At 37.3% G+C, this 22,947-nt stretch overlaps 2 protein-coding genes across 2 annotated transcripts in view; one reads left to right on the top strand and one right to left on the bottom strand.

Annotated features, from left to right (window-relative positions):
- The window catches only part of LOC135709864 (uncharacterized), a 949,216-nt gene that overhangs the window by 359,552 nt on the left and 566,717 nt on the right, over nt 1–22,947 (bottom strand). The window lies entirely within an intron of this gene.
- Nucleotides 1–22,947, top strand: part of LOC135709869 (uncharacterized) — a 147,776-nt gene that overhangs the window by 23,059 nt on the left and 101,770 nt on the right. The window lies entirely within an intron of this gene.

Consider the following 22,947-nt stretch of genomic DNA (forward strand, 5'->3'; position numbering starts at 1 on the left):
TCCATAGGCCGATCATATAAAAAAAAACTCTATGAAAACTGAGAATACAAGTCCGTTGGACCATCCTCCGTCTATGGGATTTTTTTTTTTTTTTTAATCGTAGTTTTAATTTTTAAGCATGGTCCTCCTATGTGTTAAAATCTCAAGAAAACCACTGAAATCTAATAAAAAATGCTTCTTCTACGTGCACCAGGGCAAAAAACATCGATTGTGAAGTAGACCTGTGCGCCGCCACACCACGCTGCCGCCGCTGCACTTTTTCACACGCTGCCTCCGTCGATGATTTTGAGTCGGCGCACTGCCTGTACACGCCGTTATATTGACATAGGACTACGACTTTATTTTCTATACTGGGGTACACTTTGTGAAAACCGAAAATGGAACATGAAACAAAATTATGAAAGATTTTGAACATTAATAACTCAGCTGCCCCTGAATCAATTTCAATAATTTTATCACCAATAGATTAAAAATATGTCTACGCAATGCTTCCAACTGATGATTTTCAACAAAAAGCTATTAAAAAAGTGGTAAAGTCAAGCATTATCCAAAGTACAAATAAAAAATGATAATTTTTTCACTGTTTTCATGAAATTTACGTTGTTCCCAAACGCAGTCGTCATAATCGAGCACCACTTGGTTGCACATCATTCTGCTTTAACCTGAAAAGATATAAACCAACGCTGCTGTCTTGCCTCAACTCATTTTCGCTTCGGACGCCGTGGCGAGCAGGCAGCAGAAGAAACAAAAGCAGTCGTCTGGTCCGCCGTGGCGGTGTTAAACGTGTCTCCGGCCATCGATGTCGTCTACGCTTTGAAGTGACAAACGAACTCTGTACAGCTTCGGAGGTTAAATCATCACGAACTTTGGCAACAAAACGGCCCTTTTCTGGGCCAACAAGCTTATTACAGTAAAAAGTAAAAATAGAATTTATCTGCCTGTTGGTCCTTATTGAGAAACACATGCCCTCAAAGACCACACAAAATGCTCTCCAGAGTTGTAATCTTGTAACCAAACTTGGAAGCAGGGGTGCAAGTGATTTTGATCGATTCTCTTCATCAACTTTCTCTTTAAAAAAAAAATACTACAAATTTGGTACGCCTACAAATCAAAAACGGAAAGAGTTAAGATTATAGATGATCGATCAATTAAAAGAACTAAATTTTCTTCACATTTGGTTCGTGCCCTAGCGGTCCTACGTCAAGCTCCCGTTCGTGCCCCTAGGCACAATACCTTCTACTTTTTTTAATATGCGGACGATTACAAGCTTTGAAAAGCTTCTAAATTTTAGAAGAAGTAGAGGAAATGGCTCTAATGTTGGACTATGGATCTAAAATTGGGCCCATCGCTAAAAATCAGCTATTTATCAATTTTATCTGGATGAACGCATCATTGGGACGGTACTTATGGATATTTTTAGTCGCTATTGAAAATTTAGCCGATTCCTGAATTTATGTATGAGCCCAAATAAGGGACATTTAGCTATTTCCCCTATGTCTCACAAACTGCACCAAACTGGAAAATAAAACAAGCATGTTAAACTTTAAGACGCATTTGAATTTAAAAAAATCTTTTGTTGGTGAAAAATGTGCCTAGAACGATATTGGCAATTATCAAACTCGTTCTGGGAGTCAGGGATACTACAGCTGCTAAACCCCCAACATTTTGGTTGAGTTCAACATGTTTTAGATTTTGACGTTCTTGTATAAGATTTGACGTTTGGTTCAGAATCAATGAGAAAATTATCAGATTGAATAGATATACCATTTTCATGTTGGTTTAAAATGCATGTTCAGTAACAGCCCCTTGCAATTAACCCCCAAGATTTAGCCGCTGCTGCCGAGGCTAAAACAGTTTCTACGCCACCGCCGCCGCCACCGATGATATGAACCGTCGCACAGGTCTATTGTAAAGTGTTTCAAATATGAAAAATTCCATGGGGCTCAAGTTAAAATTTGGTGGTTCGATTTTAAATAGAAAGCTTAGTTTATCAATGCTAATCCCAATTGGCGCTTTACTCTTCTAGCACAATAGACGTTGACGTTCTCTTCATCATATACTATAATATTTTCTCCTGTGAGTTGCAACACGTTTTACTTTCTGTATACATTGAAATAAGATCGTGGATAATCACGAAAACAACCGTAAAAAAGTATGCATTTTAAGTTTTTCGAACAGCAAAAACATAATATCAATCTCTGGTGCAATGCAAAAAGTGATTAGGAGTTATTCCGATCCGAAGCCTCTAACGCCCAGTAATTCAGTGATGCAAAATATCATGACACTCACTCGACACTCGCCAACGCATCAACCGACTATCGCTGACAGAACTTTTTGTCACGCAATGAGAGGTAGAGCCATAGCAAACAACAATCATCAGTATGGTCGCTGCTCACAGGCAAAACCTAACACTCTCTGCTGATGATGTAAAACACAACGAAAACAGTGAAGACTTATGCAGTACGATGATGAGAAAAAGCGAAATGACTGAAGAAAATGAAAACAATGCCTTCTCATTCCAATTTTGTCTCGGCACGCGTTACTGTGTGAGTTACAAACAAAGCTGGAAAAATTAAACAAATGCTGTTGGGCTCACTCACCAACACACTCACATAAGCAAGCAAAACAGCAACTGATTTAAAACGAGCACAGATGAGTGTCGTGATTGTCGGGAATGACCAGATCGGTGATGGATCACCACCGAAGACGACATTCACCAGTTGCTTTTTACTTTTTTCGTCAACTTGATGGATCGCCATGGAGAATACTTCGCACATTGATAGAAATATAACAAGTGTTACTACCATCAGCTGTTTGACGATCGTGATTGTGACAGGTCACAACTCTACCAGAAATCTATTTATAGATCTGTTACATTTTTGGCTACTATCGAGAAACTTGAGCTCAAAAGCGATATTTGTCTTGACCAATATTGCTCTATGAACTAAACTCTTCAAAATGGTAAACAATTTATATTGGAATTGACTCATTTGGTGGCACTAATATAATTAAAATATCGTCCACGTTGCACACTGGGCCAGGAATGCAATCCAGCGGAGAAAAACTAATAACTCCGAAACAAAGCATTTCCGCAACTTAGTTTCTTGGCAAAGATTCTCATCATAATAAGGACCATCTATTGACATAAAAAATAGTTCAAAACTCTTTCGCAAAGATGGCGCTATAATCTAACTTCTTTCTCTGACGTTTTGGAGACTTAATGTCTCCAGCAAAGTTGTTTATCTTGACAAAATAAACAACTCTTTTGAAGATGTAAAATTTTCACCGCTTACTGATTCCGAGTTATATTAAGTTAAAGAAAAAAATTTCGAAATATGTTTTTTTCTTTTTGTTTCGGTTTTTTTGCTTGCAACCATATAATGTTAAATCTTTCTCTTGTGAAAATGCACCAAATATATAACTTTTGAAAAAAAAAACACACTGGTTCAATCTTCAAATTTTAAAGATATTGTTAAAAAACAACAACAATTTTTGAACTTTAAAATCTGCCAAAGCGCAAAAAATCGTAACCTGACTTTTTCAATAAAAATTTAGCAATATTCGATAAAAAAAACATCAAAATTTGAGAGAGGTGTATTTTTTTGTTTCTTAGATTTCTTCATTTTAGTGGAACATGTTTTATTTTCAATAACTTTTTTTCAATCCATTGAAATGGTGTTTTAAAAATTAGACGATTTAGGCAAAGTTTTTTATCTTGATGAAATAAACAACTCGTCTGAAGAAGTCAAAACTCAACAGCGTACTGTTTATAAACCCGTTTATTTTAATTTTTTCGGTAATTCCATATAACTCGAAAACAGTAGGCTGAGGAGTTTTGACGTCTAAAGAAGAGTTGTTTATTTTATCAAAAGTCGTCAAGTCTTCATAACGCCATTCAGTCATCGTCCTTAGTTACCATACATTTATTGATTATTAATAAAAAAAAATCAAACATGAATTTCATGACTTTAGAATGAACATTTCAAGGGTTAAACGTATTCACTGTATTAACTTACGTGTATTCTTCGAAGTATAGCACAATTTCACGCAATCGAATACACGAAACTTAAAACAACTGCTTCAAAAACTCTTGGTGAATAAAATTGACAAAATCACTTCAGCTTTATAGCTTTGCTAGCAATATTAAAAGACTTTAAATTTATTAAAATTTAAGTTTATTTAAACAAGTAATTGTGAAGTTAGACTCACTAACACAGACAACTGAATTAATAAATCAAAAATGGTCATTTTAGGCATAATACCGGTCCAAGTAAAAAAGTCACAGCATATTGAATTAATCCCTAACAGGAAATATGGCAGCAGTGCACGTAACGTGTTATTCGCTTTCCCTTTCATAGTGGTTAGCTCCAACTGAAGGATCTGTCAAATGTTTGTAAAGGATCGTATTGATTAACATCGACGTCGGCACCATAACAGTCTGACAGTTGATATTTATGAAACACGGACAGTTTTGGCGTGGTGACATGCACTTCCAATGAATTTTACCGATACATTTAGAAAATGATGATCGAAGAATTTTCAAAAAATGAAGAAGTAAACACATTATTTACCCTTTGTAGAACCTTAAATGTCCAAGGTTGTCAATATTTGTAAAGTATGAATTTTTCAAAAGTTTTTTTTTATTAAAATTAAAATCAGATAGATTTCAAAATAAATTTAATGTTATTCAATGTTTTTTGCAGTAATCAGATTTTTTCTCAAATAGCTAAATCAAATTTACCGTGCATATTTTTTTCTAGAAAGACTTTATTATTCACTGCAACTTTGTCTCAGACGTCATTTTTATTAGTCACTTCCTGTAGTTTTCCTGTATGAGAGAAAAAAAAGTCGTTAGGCATATCACCCCGCTGGCGCTTATTACACCCAGTTCCCCTAAGTCACCGACCGACGAGTATGGAGGCGTTGGTGCTTGTTACGACTCCAAATCCGGGAGAAAAAATGTATGCCTTTATATTTTGGTCATGACATCAAGGTAACAGGATGGCTTGTGGAAAAAAAAATGGTTGTTGGTGTTCCTCTTAACGAGTTACTGCAAAATGGGGATCATAGCCCTGGTGTGGTTGCCTCCCTCTTTGCATCCCACATGTGTTCTTTGGCACAAGCGGTGGTTGAAGATTAAAGTGCGAATGAAAACATTATTCCTTGGCTTAAGGTGAATCTCAAGTCAAACTTCAAAGGCACACATCTAAAAAAACCTACAACCATGAAATTGTAAATCGTTATTTGCTGTACTACAGCAAACATGAAGTTACAGCTTCATTATTGTATGATTTGCACGACCTGACTTGCAGATGCTCTTGAAATTTCAAACACGGCTTTCTTGGAGATTCTCCTTAATTATATTGTGCCAAGATAACATTAAGGCGAAAATGTCATTCTTTGACACCGCTATATCAGCGTTTCTCAATTTATGAGTCTTGAGCTACTCTCAGGTGTGTTGCAGAAATTCAGTCAACATAACATAGGTTTTTTTAATATAGGGGAAATGCAGGTAATGTCGGCCTAAGTATCCCTTATTTGGGCGCATACATAAATTCAGCAATCGACTAAATTTTCAATAGCAACCAAAAATATCCATTAGTAACGTCTCAATAACGCGTTCATCGAGATATATTTAATAATATAAATTTAAATTAGATCCAAAGGCCAACATTAGAGACATTTCCCCTAATAATCAATTTCAAGGCCATTTTGGCGCCAGCTTGGAAAGTCTGTTGATAAGATTTTTATGCCAATATGGGATTTTTAAAGCAATTTTGGGCAGTTTTAATCCGAGGGGCACGCAATACAAAGAACCGGTGCGTTGAAGTTAAAATTCAATCAAAAATACTTTAAGTAATTAATGCGTTTTGAAGTAGTACTGACGGTAATTAAAATTATCTATCCGTAATTAATGTAATGAAAAGTATTGAAAATGTAATTAATGTACTAATTTAAACTGATATTAATGGAGTTAAAAAGTAGATAATGTTCTACATTGTGTAATTGATGTAATTAAAGCAGTAATTACAGCCGTTGCCTGCGTTGGAGTTAAAGGTTATTGCGTGCCCCTAGTTTTAATCTTGATTAGCGATTGTGAGGCCGTTTTGGTGTTTTGTCGATTTTATGTTTTTTTTTTCAGTGTTTTCGAGATTATTTTGAGGGTGTTCAGGACGTTTCTAAAAGCTGACTAAAAGTAAATTGGTACGCACAAAAAAAAAGGTTTATTGGTGGTTGCTTTACAGTACTTTTATGAAAACTTCAAGGTAACAGCATTAGATAGTTCCATTTCTCCAGTTTGAACGAAATCTCGAACCTTCCTCTTGATGGAGCACCCGCACAGTGGAAACGGACACGGAATCATCGCATTTCTTCCATTTTGCCCACAATTTGCTGGATGTCCTTGACTGCCCCGCCGCTTCGTCGAGGTCGCTGCTTTGAAATTGCCCAGTATTTTTCGATTGGTCAAAATTCCGGGAAATTCGGAGGATTCATTAGCTTGGGGACAAAATCGATCTTGTTGGCAGCATACCACTCCAAAACCACCTTGGAGTAGTGGTAGCTAGCCAAATCGGGCCATTCTTCGATGTAAACATGGGATGTCGTCCTCGAGGATGTGACGAATGGTTCCGTTTTCAGGCCACAACTGCAAATCGTTTGCCAAATCATGGTCTTCTTCGCGAACTTGTCGGCAAACACGAACTTGAATCTTCCCGACATATCTCCACGTCCAGTCGCGATGTAAAACTTTTGTCCGGGAAGCTGCTTAATATCGAGTTTGACGTATGTTTCGTCATCGATCAAAGTGTAGCCCTTGTGTTTCGTCAAAACACGGTCGTACAAGATAGTCTTGCACGCTTTTTGGCCACGGAATTCTACTTCATGTGCCGGTTCGGATGTTTAATGGCTTTGTACGACTTGTATTCTTCCCTGACAAGGATCTTCCGTACAATTTGAAAGTTGGCGTTGTACTTTCTGGCCACATCACGGATTGAAAACCGGGGTTGGCTTTAACGCACGTCAACACCTTGCTGCGCAGCTGACGATCCCTGGTTTCAGTTTTTTCGTGGGTCCACTGATTCCTTTTCACACTCAGGGTTTCCTTGTAGGTTATGAGCACTCAACAAACTGTTGTTTTTGGCATCTTCAGCACTTTATCCAGCTTGGAACCGGACCACTCCACATTTTCCAGGTGTTTTTGCACAATATTTAATTCTTCTTTCGAGTTCCATTTGACGCTATTTCTGAACGCGATGGACTACTTTGATCAAACTTGCACCAGTTGTTCTCTATAGAAGTGTTAACAAACCACTGTCTAGGATTTTCTATTCCCAACAATAGAGGCGTGCTAGTGGTGCGCGAGGAGCGTACCAATTTACTTTTAATCGGCCTTTAAAAGCCAGTTTTGAGTTTAGAGGCCTTCTTTGCGATTTAAGCTTTTGTTTTGGGTTTTTATGGTCATGGTTTAGATTTTTTAAATCAAAGCAACTTAACTAGAAGTTCTTCTGTTAATTTTTTGTTGGTCCGTACTCAGTCAAACATTATGAATACAAAATCAGTAATCAAATTGATTTCATTGAAAGCAGAATTAGTTTTCCGATTGATTCAACAGTGTAAAATTTTGCACTTATTTTTGCTGTGTTAACCGTTAGGTCAACCAAAATGAGATCAAATGGAGTATTGTAACGCTGTGCGGTTTTGTTTTTTTTTTCTGTAAATATTTTATCGATTAAGTTCAACTAAATTTAAAATAAAATTCATTTCATTATTTAAATTTTCATTTAAATTTCATTCAGTTGTGAAATATTTCGTGCGTTTCATATCGAAGTTACGCGTTATTTATGGTTAGGTGTCCTGGATAAAACTTTTGCTATAAAAAGCTCAACTTTATAGATAGTAGCTTTTATTGCACATGCTTTCGGAAGGCGCCATGAAATACTTCGCCATTCGATTAGTTTGGCGCAATTTTTGAACAAAAGAATCGTTTTTAAAAGACAACCTTAATTTCTAAAGAAGAATGTCGTAAGGAACTTTCTTCCCCGCGAAAGGTACTCTGACTCGTGCATTTCACATTCGAATCGGCTGGTGAACAGAAGTGCGCGAATTAAGTTCTCGTTAAAAGTCGTTTGTGCATTTAGCCTTGCCTTAAAATTGTAGCTAAGGTAGTTTTGAATTCCGCGTAGTCTGTTCGTTTTGTTTCAGTGAATTTTGTACAAAAAAAGCGCTTTGCACTTTATTTGTACGGGCTGGATTTTTATCTTCGGTTCGGCTATCGCAAGGCCGGACAAGGGGGTTCTGTTAAGTGGCATCTATTCCGTCGTCCGTGTGAAACGGACCATCAGACTCGTGCGCCAAGCGAAGGCCCGCCTGTTCAAAGTTAGCTAAACGGAGAAGAGTGAAGTTCGCTATTCCACGGAGCGAAACTTTTCCGACGGTCGCCAATCAACCGTCGACGAGGTCCTTTTTCCGCTACAACCCCTTGTGGACCATTCTTTCCGAGAGCGCGAACCGTTTGAGTGCGTAGCCAAGAGCGTACTACGGTCCGGATTCAATCCAAGGAGAATGGTGGGTTTCATTTCATCCCGGGCGGTCATTGCGGAAGCTTAGTACGCGAAGCCGTGCGGCGATAAGTTGGCCCTCTTTTCTCTGAGGGACGAATCTCCCGGGAAAGCACGACTACGGTCGATGCTCAGCTCTCGACGTACTAAATCGGAAGCCTTCCGTTCAGCCACCTCTCTCTCCGCAACTCTAGTTTGGCCATACTGTGCACGGGTCACCTTCATCGCTGCTCGCCATACTGCAGCTTATGTGCGGCGCCATCACGCCTCGCCGCCATCGCCACGCTAACTGGAAGGTCGCCTTCCGTCGCCATCATCGAGTCGTCGTTCTTCGCGTCGAAAAACCTGCGCAGGTATGTTAGAGCATGTTTTTATTCATGGCCATGATTCGCTCTTTTTCCGTACACTCATCCAGAAGTCCAACCCGAATAAACGAATTCAATAATAGTGTGTGTGTGTGTGTATGTCATCCTCTATCCCTCACCCAGCCGGGGGCGTTGGACAAGTAGAACTGCGAATAATTTGATCAAATCTCATGCTCCGTAATGGTGCCCTTTATGTTGTGAAGACTAGTACTTCAAAAAGGGTAACTTTTGAGGCAAGACAGGGTGTCCTCAACAAGTTAAGGGAACAGGATGCACTAAATGTCCACAACAGATACAGCAAAACATCACATAGACGCCCTTATTCACACTAACTACTCAGGGAGTAGAAGGTCAAAAAGAGCCACCGCCGCCAACTAAAGCTTGAACCGGGTACCTGGGACTCCCACGATATACCCGCGGCAATGGTCAGCAGACGATGCCCTGTGCGTATTTAGTATGTAATATGTTTTATTTGGATACACAAAATGTTTGAAGTCATGCGTCATCTAAACCATAATTTGCATCACCACAATTACACTTGTCAACAATCTTCAACTGGAACGTTCTCACCAAATCACTTCACCCGGGAGCGCATTCCCGATGCTTCCACGCATATTTTTTTTCCCTCCACTCCAACCACACAACGACCAAATATCACTTTTCTTCACTTTTCTTTTTCAAGTCACTCCGTGCACAAAAGCAATGCACATCTCAAAACCCTGACAATAGTTCAGCGCACTTCTCATCACCGCGTAAATAAACAGAAATTTCACTCGCGATGCCACAAATTTCTGGTCCGGGAGAAACAATCAAACCACGCCAATTTTGTAAACATGATGAATCATGTTTTCTTTCTCGATTCTAAAACTTCTCGGAAAGCGAGAAACCAACACTCACACACGTATAACCGTCCGGGAGGCAGAGTGCCAGCGCTAATCCGGCAAATGCAGCCGAAAACTATGAAAGCGAATGCACGCACAAAACAGAGAACGAACTTAACACACAACCGTATCCAAAGGTGTTAGAAACTCCAATTCACTTATGATTACTGATTACTACTACAATTAAACTGTTACTCCACATGCAGTAGCAATTTCAGGTGAAATGTAGCTCTAATTTCCGAGATTTGTGTAATTGAAAACTCAAGGTGGAAGTGCATTTATAGCCTACGTGGCGGCCATTTGTGGACCATACAAGGAATCAAACGAATTCAATAATAGTGTTTAATGAAAATTGAAGATTAGTTTTTTATGCTTTAGAATGTTTTTTCCCTGGAATAAAAGACACTCGCTATCTTACGTTCAGTTTTTCCTTCGATTACCGCTCAGTTAAGTAAGAATTCCTTCTTTCTCTTTCCGTTTCGTTCATGTTCTGGGTAAGTCAGAGTAATTCTTTCGTTCCGATAATATCTGCGGTTCTACAAGACTTGGCGTTTTACTTTTGATAAAGCTAGTTGTGCCATTAGTAATCGGAAACCGTTCAAGAGGTTCTCTGAGATAAGGTCTCATAAATCGGGCAAAATTCGAACATGACCAGTGGTCTCTCCTAATCGAGAGTGGCGCTTAAGCCACTGAGTTTTACAAAAACCTCAACGAAAATTCGTGAACGGTTACAGTATTCAAAATAAGTTACATCATAACAGCAAATTCTGATTTCAATTTGATCTCTAACTTTGCTCGGGTATGGAGCCCATACACTGCCATACACGAAGAACGCATTGAATCTGTCCAAAAGCAATTTCTTTTGTATGCTCTTCGACGACTAAATTTGACTGCATTTCCTCTACGATCCTTTGAAGTAGGCTGCATGCTCATCAATCTACAAACATTAAAGGAACGGCGTGAATTTGCAATACTTTTCTTTATCAATGACATTATTTCTCATGGCATTGAATCGGCAGCAATAATCTCTCAACTGCATTTTTAGGCGCCTTTTAGACCTCTTAGAACTTGGAAATTATTCTATGGAAACAGATGCAGAGCAAATTTCAGCGTGGGCGAGCTACCAGTTACACTAAATCGACGATCCAATGCATTGTTTATAAAAGCTGATGCGTCCCTTCGAAAAAGTAATCGAGATTTTTGTTTGTATCGATAGGGTTGCGTTTCTATTTGTGCAAGGTACCCTGAACAGCATTACTGCCTAACAGTGTTGGAAAAATCATTTTCAAAAAAAGTTCTATCACAGCTCATTGCAGAGATAAATCCCAAAGGAACTTCTCACAAAAAGTTCGCGAACGAGAGATGATAAAAAGTTCATGAAAGCGTAGAGCGAGAGAAATTTTCATTTCGTATCGCGAAAGATCTTTCGTCTCTCCATCTCACATCATTTCACACGTACTCGTGATTCGAACCAACCAAATATCCCCTCAGCTTTGTTCTTTTTTTCCAGCGAGTAAAGGTAGGCGATGATCACGCGAGAGTGTCTGTTTGTTTTCTTCTCGTTCTCCGATATTTTTCGCATCCTTCACATTAAATACCATTTCCAGAGAACTTTGAGATTTGGGCGTAATTGCTTTTGTAAACAAACACGTCATTCAGCGATTTCTCACGAATGAAAGCACAATCTAGCGAACTATACTATACCAAATGAATCATTCCTCTACCTGTCTGTGTTGTTAGTTTTTTAGATTGAACTTTAATTCACGAGAAATCGGCGAATTAAGTGTGTGTTTACAAAAGAAATTACGCCTTAATCTCAAAGTTTTCCTGATTTATTTATAGTTTTAGTTCTCAATGCAACCAGCATAGTAGATACTTGTAACTATTCACCAAGAGTCTAATCTTTGCTGACCAAATCATCATTTGTGGCTGTACTCTTCGACAAGAAGAACTATGCTATTAGTGCGAAGTACAGTTAGACCACTGAGATTGGCGCTTAGAAATGTTTAGTGTTAGCTAGCAAGCATTCTGTTGATTAGTCTTACTGCATTGAGAACATGCTTATTAGGGTGGTTCAAAATATCGGCTTTGCTTCACTAAGCTCAATCGATTTTTAATCAGGTCCAGATAATTCTCCTAAAATTTGAGCTTATTGGGTTGTGATCTCATTCTGAAATGGCCATCTAAAATTTATAAAGGTATTACTATGGGAAAAGTGATTATTTTGTTCACCTCGTCTTTAAATTTCGCCATAATTTTTTTTTTTTTTTTTGTTTATTAATTTATTTGATAAGGCTCAACCGAATTAACTTTACAGAGCCGATGATTCTTGGTTACTATACAATACATCTTAAAACTATAGTCAAAAGGTACAACACAATAAACACTTTATCTTTCGCTATCCAAAAAGCCTCCTCCATCAGAACTGGAGCCGCTTCCAGTGGTTTCATTGTATGGCACATTGTTGTACGCCAACGAGGGTCAGAGCGCGTCCATTGCAGCAATGGACGCAAAACGTGGTCAGCACTCACACACTCATCACGAAACGGTTGCTTTCCAAAGTCGACGACGAATCGACTGAAAGAACTGCTGATGAAGAACAATGACGAGGACCACACAATGGTTGCTGCCGAGAAAACAGACGATCGCGTAGCACACATCGAGAGTGGCCTGCTTTTGTCGACAGCCGAGTGAACCAAATTTCGCCATAATGATCTACCAATAAATTTGCCTTGTGTACTCATAGGAAATTTTCTCAGCTACATTTTTTTTTTCTAAAGACCACTTTTTAATTTAACGTTGAGGAAATTAGTTATTAATTGATTTCTAATCTGCTAACTTTCTGATTTGATCACTCGACTGCATTAGGTAGAGGACAGCAATGTAACCCAGTAGCTCGCCCGGTAGCTTGAATTTCCACACAACCTTGAATGAAAATATTAAATTTGCTGGTCACTGGTGCCATAAAGCTACTGTACCTTTTTTCATGGATCTCAAACTGCAAACAAAAATCTATTAAACATCGATTCTAAAAAAATAGTTTACTTGATAATTTTTATTCAGCAGGTGTATTCACTTGGGAATCTATCACTTCGCAATTTGAAAGTATTTTGAGATTGTCTGTTAATTTCAAGTCTTGCAATACTTGTGGATGGAAAATTTAGATCGTTCTCAATCTGTCACTATATCAAAAGCTCAAGGTACATGGTACTTTGATTAATTTTGTGTTCATTTCCAGCCAACTGGTAATAATTTTTTGTTTTCTTTTTTTTCTGCCTATATTTTTTTACAGTTTTAATGGACATTGAATAACCTGTTTAAATTTTTTATCATCCTAAATTGCACACTAAAAAGATGTTTTTGTCAGATCCTTGGTCAGCAAATAAAGCGTTTTGAAGTTCAGCAGTGCAGCAGTCCCGCATACCTTATGGTTTTACATAGGGAGGGTCTAGACCCTTTCTAGTTTTACATTGTTTTACAGGATTCCCAGTCATGGGAGAGGACAGTAATCAGTGCTGTAAATTTTCATATCATTCGATTGAAGATGAACCACTACAACCATTCAATCAATTCTGTGTAAACGAATTCTCACATGACCATGATTTGAAGAGCCCCTTTCTCATTCGAAGCTCATTGTCACTGTCAATTGAGTCACTCAGTATCATTTGATATACGACAGTGGAGTATGGAAGAAATCCAGGAAAATGGTCCCGAACAGACAAGTCGACCCGATGTCGGATCAATGTAAGGCTAATTTAAGGTCGATGTCGACCCAATGTCGTGTTAATGTCAGGTCAATTTTGGGTTTATGTCGGGTCAATGTCGGGTCAACATCGGGTTGGGGTTTGATAGAAGTCAGGTTGGTGTCGGGTTGGCTTAGCTTTTTCGCCGGAATGTTGACCAGAGCTCCGTTTGTGTGTAGGTTACACTCAATCGAATGATATATAGCGTTTCTCAAATGAGAATGATCCATGCCTTCGTCAAATGACTAAGCAACTGATATCACCCATTCGGAGGAGGTCCCCTTTGATAGCGAATAGCTACTTTTTTCATTTTCATCAAAAATGTTCAAATGATTTTGAGAATTTACAGCACTGGAATAGCACAGTGAAAAAGTTCACCACACAGAAAAAAATTATGAATTTTAACTATCGCGTAAAATCTCCCTTCGTTTAATTTTGAGCTATACTTGGCATAAACAGCGAAATCGTTTACAAGCTTGCATACAATATCGCTAATTTATGCGATATTGCGCTTAAATTTACACGAAATATCGCGTAAATTTATGCCAAATCTAGCGTTAATTTTATGTGCGCTATATCTCGCAGAAATTCACATGAATTTTTCGAACGGAGCACCACCTATATTCCCAACCATCCCCCTGCATATAATTTTTGCATAAGAGCTTACAGGAACGATATTACGAACACTAGTGATGAGAGGAGCCATGCATTAACTGTATTTCGTGAAAATGAGGATACATTAGGCGCTCCTCCTTCCGCAACCCCCTATCCTGAGGAACGGTTTTAATATAAAAATTGCTAGTCACAAAATCTTACACTACCCTCCCCGTTCCTCGTTAATGTCGCGTTGACACTTGTGCTGATTCATTCATTTTTTTGCCAGAAACCAATGCACCAATCAATCAGTTGCACAAAACTGTTCACATCATCCTGATAACGGCTACTTTAAACAACAGGCGCCAGTAGACAGCAAGGTACCAGACTTATCAGTCTTTAGAGATTGTATTGATTTACTCGGGATAGCTTTCTGTCTATAATCTTTCCCTTGTGAAATGTGCAGTGCAATTTTCAAGAACGAATGTGGTGTAAAGAGATAGAGAGAAAAAATGATCTGATATTTTTCGTATCCTCACGTTGGTGATTCGAGTTAAAAAAGTTCGCGATATCTCATTCTCTCATCCCAGAAAGTTCGCTCAGGAAATATTGGAGTGTGAAACTAGTGAGGGAAAGTTCCCAAGAGAAAACGTATCGCAAGCGAAAATGATATTTTGGTGAGAATTCCATCACTGCTGCCTAATTTATGTCGTAGTAATTTCTTCGCAGAATAACCTGTTTAATGTTTTGATTAGAATTTAACTAATAATTTTGTATGCTTATCGAGTGTACCCCATTAGGTATAAATACGTTAGGCATACGGACGTTAGGCATACGGACGTTAGGCATACGGGCGTTAGGCATACGGGCGCTAGGCATAATGAACGTTAGGCATAAAGTCATTAGGCATAATGGACGTTACGCATAATATACGTTAGGCATAATGGACGTTAGGCATAAAATACCTTGCTGCTGTGCAGCTCTAGAAACCTGTTTCGAGCATGGTAAACAATGAAATTCATTATTTATCATATCATAAGTGACGTAACTACATATTTACTTAGATCCAAGACTAGCGATAACGGTTAAGTAATCTGGCAATAAAAACTCAGTATAGTTTTTTACTACATCTTGAAATCAATCGCATCTAGAAATAATAAAGCACATATTTATTGTAATATATTCTTACACACATATTGCAAATCCGGAGAACTTCAAGAACTAATCTCGAAGTTCTCCGGAAATGCCAAAGAAGAAATGGGTTTCCTCAAAGAACAGCTCATGAAATAAAGAATGGTGAGTTCTGTGATTGTTCATGCCATAACAAAAAAACAGCTAAGGTTGAATAAAATATGATGCCAAAGAACATTTCATGAAATGAAGAAAGGTGAATTCTGCGGTTTTTCATTCAATAAAAAAAAACATACCTGCTGCTTCCAGGATTTCCTGCCATACTTTTCGATACAACGAATCTGTATTTGTTGTCATCAGAATGAAAACTAGCGGAACCGTCTGCTGATGTGAAGGATCGATACTTCCATTAACAGTGACGAGTTGCCGAAACAAACAAGGAACTGTGGCAAACGTACCATCTGCAACCAAATAGTTTACCTGTCCAAGACGTCGCAAGTTTTCATGAGTCCCAAAAATTAAGGGTCTTTCATTATTGTCACCGATGTCAGCAATCAATAGACGGTCCCCATTATCATCCTTCTGGAATTCATCGGGTAGATTATGCCTAACGTCAATTGTGCCTAATGTCCTTTATGCCTAAAGTCCATTATGCCTACCGTACATTATGTCTAACGTCCGTATGCCTAACGACCGTATGCCTAACGACCGTATGCCTAACGTCGTGTATCCTATGGTGCCTTGTAGCAACAATCAATACGAAACTAACGATTTTAAATTGGCTCACCACTTTAGTAGCCTATTGGTCCCAAGCAAACGATTAACGTACCCTATTCTAGTCAAAATTCTAGTACTACGCAATGTTTGTTTTGATTCGCTATGAAAGTTTGACAGATAAAATGAGGGGTTATTGGTTTTTCCTATGTTTCGAGGGGTGAATTGATTAGCTTGGGACCGAAGAGAGTACCAGAGCTGAGCCAAAAAGTTGAGCACGTTATTTCGGGACCTTCTAGTCTTAGAGTTACCTCTATGCTTGTAGTCCGTTCATATTCAGGCAGACATTCCAAATTTTAGTGTGATACTGTCTTTAGTTTTGTTTTGACAGCTGATTCAAGGTTACTTCCGCTCACTTGCTATAAAAAAATGTGTTTTGAAATTATGAAATCATGAAATAGTATAATGCTAATTAGTACTTGTAAGTTACAAGAAGAGGTCATGAAGTATATGTTTGACACATAAAATATTTCAATATTGCTTTCAGTGCGTCACAATCAGCGATTTTACGACTCATGACCGCTCACTCTGAGCGAACGCTCACGAATCATAAGATCGCTGATTGTGACGCTCTGAAAGCGAAATTGACAGGTTGTATGAGTCAAACACATACTTTACACCCTCTTCTTGTTACTTACTATTACAACATATCATTATAACATATATAACTCAGAAAAATATTTTTTTTATAGCAAGTGAGTGGAAGCAACCCTGAGCTGATTGTTGTTGACGTGTTTGGCATCATGTTGAGTATGGATAAAAACGATTTTCGTTCTCTCATAAAACATTATTTTTTGTCAGGTCGTTTTCAGAAAAATCTGGACCAGGTAAAATATTAAATCTGGAAAAATCTGGAATGCTCCAGAAAAATCCTCTTTTTAACATAATGTTATTGATGTGCTAATCTCCTGTAAAAATAGGTCAGTATGGTCATCTGCAATTTATTTAAAGTACTAGAATGGTTATAAATTACATGTTTAAATAAATTATATAAAGCAAATAACTTGTTAGCATTGCTTATATCATCCAAAAGTTTAAAAGTATTGACACGGTGTGCCCAAAAAATTCAAGTATCCATAACGCAGTTGAGTTAAATGTAAATAAAAAACAGCAGAAAATATGGTAAGAATTGTTTTTTTAAACTGTAACTTTTAAAAAAAATGAGAAGCAAAGAATCAGGGAAATTTGATGGGATGGTTTTTTTTTAACTAATAGTCGATGGTGTCCTTACTATTTGATGCAGTACCAGAATTTAAAGATTTTATTAGTTCTAAATAATTCTAATATTACTTTGAGGTTGATAAGATTTACAATTTAATTCTTGACATCATACAACACACAACACCCAGCAAACCAGTAGGCAATTTTATTTTTAAGCAAAATTCAGTGGGCTGAATTAAGAATAAAAGCCTAACATCATGGAACTCACACACAGTTTTCCTAAACAATGGGTAGCTCCACTATTCGCATGACCATTATGCCAAAGAATAATTTTATTATATTACTAAAATGATAGTCTGAGAGGATCTTGTAATGACTCTAAACTCCGGAATTTATATTTTTCCTGCGTCCCAGATCATGAATTTTTTTGTTAGTCTGATTTACTTGGAACTCTTCACAGGCCTTTTTTTATTCAATTTGAATCATCCTAGAATCCCATCATATATTTTTTCTATATTGCCTTAAAATAATCTTGAAAATATCAAACTATTCCAGTAACATTCGAAGAGTGCTTAGCATTACCTCTTGAACTCTCTTATAAATCACTCTCCAATGCCACAACTCTCTCAAATTGGTAATAATTCCCAGGAATTGGCTCAATTTTGTGTCCATTTTTCAAAATGAAATTCTTAAAATATTCTTAATTTCCTTGATACACTATTCAGAATGACCGACACACTCTTCTCAGACTTAGCCGATACTTCTCTTTAAACTGCTTTGTAGGTAATGTTAGAATTGGTTTGAAATTCTTTTCAGTATTACCTAAGTACTCAAGTACTTTGCCAAAATGGTTTTGAAAGTCTCCCAGAAATCGCGCTCAAATTTTTTTTAATTAATCTCCATAGAAACAGAATTTCATAGACATTATTCTCACGATTTGTATCAGAAACATTGGCTGTGCCAATCTCGGTAAAATAAGTTTCACTGAGATCTCAGCAAAAGTGACATTTGATTACTGAGCCTCGGATAATGCTTAGCTGAATCTCAGCAAACAAATGAAATGTTTGCTGATATCTCATTAAAACTTTTTTTGCCGAGATTTGCACAGCCGATCTCGGTAGAAAAATCTAAGTGTGTACCTCGAAAAAGTAAAAACCATCAACAACGAGTATTACTGTGCATTATTGGAGCGATTGAAGGCCGAAATCGCTGCAAAACGGCCTCACATGAAGCAAAAAAAAAATGTTTTTGCAAGACAATGAGCCGGTGCACAAGAGCATCGCAACAACGACTAAATTCAATGACGTACGGCTCCAATTGCTTCCGCATCCACCGTATTCGCCCGATTTGGCTCCCTCAGACTATTATCTCTTGCCAAACCTCAAAAGATGGCTCATCATAAAAAAAAATCAGCTCACGTGAGGAAATCATCGACGCCGTGGAGGAGTATATTGCAGAACTTCCGGAAAATTACTTTTCGGACGGGATCATGAAGTTGGAAAATCGCTGGAATAAGTGTTTTGAGCTAAAAGAGGACTAGGGTAGAGAACTACTTCGGCCCAATCGCCCATTTTCGGCCTATCGAGCAGAAAACTTAAAATAAATCCATGATTTCAGAGTTGACATGTCAATTATGCGTTTGGTACGATACTTTAGTTCAAAAGCTATCGAACTAAGTCAATGAAAACGCGTGATATGAATGTTAACACCCATTTTTCTCAAAAACAAAAGAAGCGCTCCGACCGAATAAATTTTTATCTTCATCCGATAGACCGAAGTGAATTCTTTCACATTTCAATGGCGTTGTAATGCGTTAGGCCGAGTTTAGATTCCGTAGGCCGAGTTTGGCGTCATGAAGTAGTGTTAGACTTTTGACAATATCTCAACGATTGGTTTCTCTTTATCAAATCTTACGGTACGTACAGAAAGGTAAATACATTTAGAAGCCATCAGTAATAATAACACTAGTTTACAAAACAACATAAAAAGTGTGAACTTTAGTGGTTGACCAACGTTTCTAATGCAAAATCCTACGCTGAATCCAATGCCGTGGTCAGAAAAAATTAAAGTAGAGCCATTTTTGAGATATACAAAAATTTTGATTTTTTGAATTTTGGACAAAAGTACGATTACTAAAATGTCAATATCTTTGGAACTAGTGCACCAATTTTAAATCTTTTTTTATAAAAGTGAAGCTAAATAAATTTGCTATCGTTCACTAGAATGTTATGTCTTAATTAAAAATTTAATTTTGAAGTCATTTAAAAATTTACAGCATTTTTTTTATTTTTCCTTCAAATCATTCTATAATTTATTCTTAAAGTCCATTAAAAACTGGAGAAAATGAGCCTTTAATGGATGAAATCGGTTGGAAATTGTCGAAGTTATGAAATTTTTTGTAAAATCATGGAAATTGAATGTTTCAAGATTGGCCGTTGTCCCGCTCCTATGTTCATGCACCACTTCCAGTAAGCCTTTCTGCGGACGTGTACGCATACGGTGCATTTCACTAACACTACCAGCTGTCACTCAACATTAAATGGGATATTTTCAACAATATAATTTACGCTAGTGTTTGTGAGACCGCTCGGCGAGAACCTAATGCAACCAACTCAATTTGACAGCTTTCTTTCTTTAACATTGCTTAACGATGTATACGACAAAACGTGAATTCAAGTGTAAAAATGATCCTCAAAAGTTTTGTTACGCGTGTGGCAACTATATATTTACAAAATCTATCAATTTCACTGCTTCGTTGCAAACTGCATACAGGCTTTATTTTAAAATTGATCCTGGAGACTTTGACGAACCATGGATTCCAAAAGTATTATGTAGTTCGTGCAAAACGTGCTTGGCTAGGTGGATGTCAGGCGCAAGGTAAATTGATTTTTTGAATAACTTTCATATAAACAATTTATGTACAGCATGGTAGTGCTTTGTTCTTTCCTGATCGACATTATCTTACTTCATCTATTTTTGATAAGTGTTAATGTCTTACTTACTAACTCACTTATTTGTTATCTGTCAGTCGCTATTTGTCCTTTGACATGCCCACCATATGGCGTCGACCGTTTTGTCATGCAACGGATTGTTATTTCTGCTTGACAAAAGTTAAGCAACAAGGACGTCACAAAACAGTTGAGTATCCACAAGTGGCTTCTATGACAAAACCTGTTCCACATTCAAGTTCGGTCCCGTATCCTGTTTATCCAAAGCGGAAACGAGCGCCCTCTGTTGAATCGACCGTTACAAAAAGTGAGGAGGAATTCAAGGAGGAATGCGAGGAAGACTTCGAGGTGGAATTGGAAAGAAACCCAAAACTGTTTACACAATCCGAATTTAATGATTTGGTGCGAGATCTCGACTTATCGAAGGAGAAATCCGAATTGCTGGCATCACGCTTGAAAGAACACAACATGCTGAGCAAGGAGGTCAAAATTTCTTGTCACAGGAATCGTCACAAGAAATTTGACAAATATTATTCTACAAAGGAGAAGGCATGTTTTTGCCATGACGTAAACGACTTGTTTGAAGAGTTTGGTGAGCCATATGATCCAGCTGAATGGCGTTTATTCATCGATAGCAGCAAGTTGAGCTTGAAAGCCGTTTTACTGCATCAAGGGAATGAGAAACCTTCTATTCCATTAGCTCATGCCGTTAATATGAAGGAAACGTATGAATCAATAGCTCTATTGCTCAATTTGATAAATTACAATCAACACAATTGGAAAATTTGTTCCGATCTTAAAGTGGTTGCCATGTTGACTGGATTGCAACAGGGATACACAAAATATATGTGTTTTTTTGTGTAAATAGGACAGTCGAGCTCGTAAGGAACACTACGTCCGAAAAGATTGGCCAAAACGGGATAGTTTCACAATTGGTAAAGACAACGTTAAAAATGATCCTCTTGTGGTAAAAGAACGCATAAAACTTTCACCACTACATATAAAACTTGGGCTATTCAAAAATTTCGTCAAAGCGTTGCAAAAAGAAGGGCCGGCATTCCAGTACTTGAAATCAGTATTTCCAAATTTATCTGACGTAAAGATAAAGGAAGGTGTATTTGTTGGCCCACAGATCAAAAAACTGCTCAATGATTCCGCATTCAATACAGTTTTGACACCAGATGAGGAAGAAGCGTGGAAATCGTTCCAGCGTGTTGTCACAACCTTTTTAGGAAATTTCAGAAGCCCAGATTATGAGGAAGCCGTCGATGAATTGCTCAAAAATTATGAGAAAATAGGTATAAATCAAAAATATTGTGTTTGTTACATATAAATGATGGGTGACTATTGTTGGTTTCTGATTCGAGAAACAAGTTCAAAACATTGAAGACAAAGTCATTCGATTCTCAATCATTTTTAATAAAACCTAAATAAATTTCTTTTGTATCAACTCGGTTTTAAATCCTGATATGCCTTAATCAAATTGATATGTAGAGAAAAGAATCTCCCATGAAAACTTTACATGCGATTTGGATGCTTACAACGACACCTAGAAAAGGAACTCTAAAGCTGTTGTATTTCAGCAACATTTTTAAGTGTTTTACAAAAATGCTCATAACTTCGACAATTTCCAACCGATTTCATCCATTAAAGGCTCATTTTCTCCGGTTTTGAATGAACTTAAAAAATAAATTATGGAATGATTTTTTGAATCTTTTTATCCCATTAAAAATGTTGATTAAAACAAGATTTTTATGGAAAATTCACAGGAAAAATAAAAAAAAAATGCTGTAAATTTTTAAATGACTTCAAAATTAAATTTTTAATAAAGACATAATATGGTAGTGAACGATAGCAAATTTATTCAGCTTCATTTTCATAAAAAAAGATTTAAAATTGGTATTAGTTCCAAAGATATTGACATTTTAGTAATCGTACTTTTGTCCAAAATTCAAAAAATCAAAATTTTTGTATATCTCAAAAATAGCGCTACTTTATTTTTTTCTGACCACGGCATTGAATTCAGCGTAGGATTTTGCATTGGAAATGATCATCACCTTACCGAGTTCAAAAATGCTGTAAACTAGTGTAATATTCCGTTTGGTGCTGAACTGCTTTAGGATTAAGAAAGACTAAGTGCGGGTTGTGCTTAGTAGGCCGGAAATGGGGTAGTTAACCCTATATTGAATAACATAAAATGAAACATAAAAAAATCCCAATGAGGTAACTTTTCACCCCACCTATTATACTAGAGATATCAGGTGGTTATTTCACTTTGCTCGGGTATTGTGCACCATTCAAATAGCTGGGTAGAGTGAATAGAAAAGGTTTTAGCGTACGGTAGAGTGTTGGTAGTATACCGTTCCTACTACCTAGAGGCAGAACAATTCATATGGATCTAAGATTGGGCCCATCGCAAAAAATCTGCTATTTTTTAAATTTTATCAAGATGCACGCGTCATTCGGACGGTACTAATTAATAGTTTTGGTCGCTGTTGAAAGTTTAGTCAATTGCTGAATTTATGTATGGGTCCAAATTAAGGGCATTTAGGTCGACATTGCATCCATTTCCCTTACAATCGACAACTTTCATTTTAGTAATCAAACTAGCACTTCTTACTTCTGTGACACCTTTGATTACACCTGTTAACAAATAAAAGCTAAAAAAAATTAACTTCAATGAATCTTATGTAAAATTGTGCGCTGAATCCAAAAATGTAATCAGAAAAAAATCTCAGCAGGATAGTTTTCTAGATACAGCAAAAACAACACAAATATCTACGGCTGAAGCT

Source organism: Ochlerotatus camptorhynchus, unplaced genomic scaffold (assembly GCF_037179485.1).
Source record: "Ochlerotatus camptorhynchus isolate MF236.1 unplaced genomic scaffold, CSIRO-AGI_Acam_v1.1 ptg000367l, whole genome shotgun sequence".
Taxonomy (NCBI): Eukaryota; Metazoa; Arthropoda; class Insecta; order Diptera; family Culicidae; genus Ochlerotatus; species Ochlerotatus camptorhynchus.